Source organism: Myotis nattereri (assembly GCF_964212035.1).
Source record: "Myotis nattereri genome assembly, chromosome: 3".
Classification (NCBI taxonomy): domain Eukaryota; kingdom Metazoa; phylum Chordata; class Mammalia; order Chiroptera; family Vespertilionidae; genus Myotis; species Myotis nattereri.
In genome coordinates, this window is record NC_138077.1 from 181,135,289 (window position 1) to 181,139,092 (window position 3,804).

Consider the following 3,804-nt stretch of genomic DNA (forward strand, 5'->3'; position numbering starts at 1 on the left):
ACACCACCCTTCTGCCAGTGAAACATACTCGGCCAGGTGCGTTTTCCTCCCCTTAAATTCTGATAATATGTTTAATTTTCAAAAGTCAGAGGTGTTCAATGTAAAAAATGTTGAGTCTACTAACATATTAAGAAGAAAGTAAACATTTCTCATTATCCCCCAATCCAGTGACAACTGTGTAATATTTTTGTTGTCTTTCCTTCCAGCTTTGTGTTTATTTATTGATTGGTTGTTTTGAGTTGAGAGCCTTTAGTTAATCACACTGTATAGTAAATGGCACTTTATTATCTTTGGTGGGTGATTACCACTTTAAAATTTTGTTATTTGATTTTTTCCTTTTATTCCCTTTCCCTTCTTCACACAGGCAACTAAATTCTATTTGATATGTACCTTTTTGTTTGTATATGTTCTTAAAAATGTAGATTTTTGTTTTGCATGGATTTTTTAATATATATTTTTTATTGTTGACAATAGTACAGATGTCCCCCATCCTCCCCTTGTCCCCCCTCCACCCAGCCCCTGCCCCACCCCAGGCCTTCACCCTGCTATTTAGTCTGTGCCCTTGGGCTATGCCTATATGTATTTAAGTTCTTTGGTTAATCTTTTCCTGTCCCCCTGCATCTCCCTCCCCTCTGAGATCTGTCAGACTGTACAATGGATCTTGAATAGATGTATTTTTAATTTATGAAAATGGTATAGTGTTTAAATCTCATTTTGTTTCTTCATATTTTTCACTGAGCAATGTTTTTACAATGCGTTCATATTTCTGTATCTATACTAATAAAAGGGTAATATGCTAATTAGACCAGGAGACCTTCCAGACAAAGCCATGGGGGGTGGGGGTGGGGGTCGAGGCAGAGGCGGTTAGAGGCAATCAGGCCAGGAGGGGAGGGCATTTGGGGGTGATCAGGCCGGCGGGGAGGGGCTGTTGGGGGCAATCAGGCCAGCAGGCAGCTGAGTGGCTAGGAGCCAGTGGTCCCAGATTGTGAAAGGGATGTCTGACTGCCCGTTTAGGCCCTATCTGCCAAGGGGTCCGAGATTGGAGAGGGTGCAGGCCTGGCTGAGGGACACCCCTCCCCCCCTGCACAAATTTCATGCACCCGGCCACTAGTATATATATATATATATATATATATATATATATATATATATATATATTCTTGCTTCTGATTGCCGCATATATTTCATGATATAACATTTATCATATTTTAGCTATCAAGTCTCTCAGTGATATGATAGCCAGCCAGGTTGTCTTCAAGTCCCCACCATCATAAATAATACAGGAATATTTTAATGCATAATCCTGTATGTGCTTGCTTAAGAATTTCTTTGTGATATATCCCAGGAGTAGAATTGGGGGCTCATAGAATATTTTTTGTTGTTTGTTTTTTAAATGAACGCTTTTGAATTTTGGATTTCCTCTTTTGTATTTTTTGTTTATCTTTTTCCTAAGGGTTGCTGCCCTCTTGTTTATTTGCAAGAGTTTTGTGTATTAAGTATTTTAAATATCTTCTCATCTAGGTTCCTTTTCCACAGTGTCTTTTGCTGAATAGAAATCCTTATTATTCATCAATATTATTGTCTTATAGTTTGCGCTTTTGAATTTTTGCCTTTCCTTCTCCTCAGTCATAAGCTATATATTTTTCTTCTGTATTTTTTCATGTATATTATGTCTTTAATACTTCTAGAGTTCAACCTTGTATACGGTGTAGAATTGTTGAAATATGGTAATTGTACTGCAAGCCTTGATATATCAGTTTATGAAAGAGAGATATTAAAAGCTCCAGCTACAATTATGTATCGTCTATTTCTCCCTGCAGTTCTGTATATTTTAATGCTGTATAATTAGGTGCATCTATGTGCTTTGCTGTTGCATTTATGCACTTGCCTTTTGTTTCTTTTATGAACCTATAATGACTTTTTTTCACTTGTTATCTTTCGAGACTAAAATTCTTTTTTGGCAGATATTAGGATAATGACCTACTTCATATTTTCCTGGTGTATCTTTTTTCATCTTATTTTTGTTGTTGTTGTTTTCATCTTATTTTTAATCTTTCTATCTTTTTTGGGGGGAGGTAAAAATTTTTTTTATTGGAAAACAAATATACAACTTGGAATGGACTTGAGGCAAATTGTGCCATAAGCAGATTTTCTTTAAGTGGCTAAACAAAGTTTAAAAAGCAAGTAATAATAAAAGAAAAATGTTTCTGGTACAGGACCAGCAGTACAAAAAAACAGTGTGCGAGTACCTGGATAGTACACCCGTTTTGCAATAGTGCAGCTTTTAAGTACATATTGTTGACTGTCCATAGTCCACACAGTTATAACTCCACACTTCAACAACATGCTGACAGTTCCTGAAGAAAACTACTTAAAAAAAGGCATAACCAGGTGTTCCCTCATTTGACCAACTCCATCTAAGTTTAGATGTGCAGAAGGGCTTAGATATATCCAGAGTAAGCCACATGCACCATGTTACTTGATCAATTTTCTAAAATAAGGTTTCAGGACAATAACAGTAGGATAAGGGAAGAAAACATGGAGAAATGAAGTCCTAATTACTATACATGCATATTTTTTTTGACAGGAGGGGAACCTTTTACAGATAAGTTACAAAGAAAAGGCAAATAAACAATTTTGTACAAGAAATTTAACACATTCTGTACAGTATCTTCACTTTGCTGTCGTCATTTGTACAAACTCTTCATAGCTTACTTGACCATCACCATCCATATCTGCTTCCCTGAGCATTTCATCAACCCCTTCATCTGTTAACTTCTCTCCAGGGTTTGTCATCACATGGCGAAGCGCTGCTGCACTAATATAGCCATGGCCGTCCTTATCAAACACACGGAATGCTTCTCACATTTCTTCTTCACTGTCTGTGTCTTTCGTTTTTCTTGCCATCATTGTCAGAAATTCTGGGAAGTCGATTGTGCCATTACCATCAGCATCCACTGCATTTATCATGTCCTGTAACTCTGCTTCTGTGGGATTCTGCCCAAGAGACCACATTACAGTTCCCAGTTCCTTTGTTGTTATAGTTCCATCACCATCCTTGTCAAATAGTGAAAAAGCTTCTTTGAATTCTGCAATCTGCTCTTCCGTCAGTTGGTCAGTCATGCTGCAAGCGCTACCTGTCTCCGAGACACAACTACCTAATCTTTCTATCTTTATGTTTTAACAGCATCTCTTATAGCCAATTTATTGTTGGATGTAATTTTTAAAAATCCAATTGGCGAGACTAACTTATTTGCATTTAATGTGATGACTATATAAGATTTAGTCTTACCATCCATTTACTATACATTCTTTTTATTTTTAACCTCTGTTTCTGCTTCCCATTGACTAGCCCGTGGTTGGCAAACCGTGGCTCGTGAGCCACATGCGGCTCTTTGGCCCCTTGAGTGTGGCTCTTCCACAAAATACCACGTGCGGGTACTCACGTACAGTGTGATTGAAACATCGTGATCCGGGTGCCCCCTCCAAAAAAAAAAACCAAAAGCAAACAAAAAAGAAAGAAACTTCGTGGCCCATGTGCAGAAGTCGGTATTTTGTGGAAGAGCCACACTCAAGGGGCCAAAGAGCCGCATGTGGCTCGCGAGCCACGGTTTGCCAAGCCGCAGTTTGCCAACCACTGGACTAGGCTAAGCTGAATTGTCTTCTACGGTTTTAAAATTTACACAGAATATATTTTTCTTGTGGTGGTAGCCATTAACTGCAGACTCATACCCAAGGGTTTAAGAGAGTTTCTCCATCTCAACAATTTGAACAAAAGCCCAAACAAAAGTTCTAAGCTTGACC

General features: G+C 38.2%; 1 pseudogene across 1 annotated transcript; it reads right to left on the reverse strand.

Moving 5' to 3' along the window:
- Positions 1-2,673: 2,673 nt before the first annotated feature.
- On the reverse strand, positions 2,674-3,152 carry LOC308515187 (calmodulin-alpha-like; annotated as a pseudogene). The gene has a single exon. The product of its transcript is annotated as a calmodulin-alpha-like (transcript).
- Between the last annotated feature and the right edge of the window lie 652 nt (positions 3,153-3,804).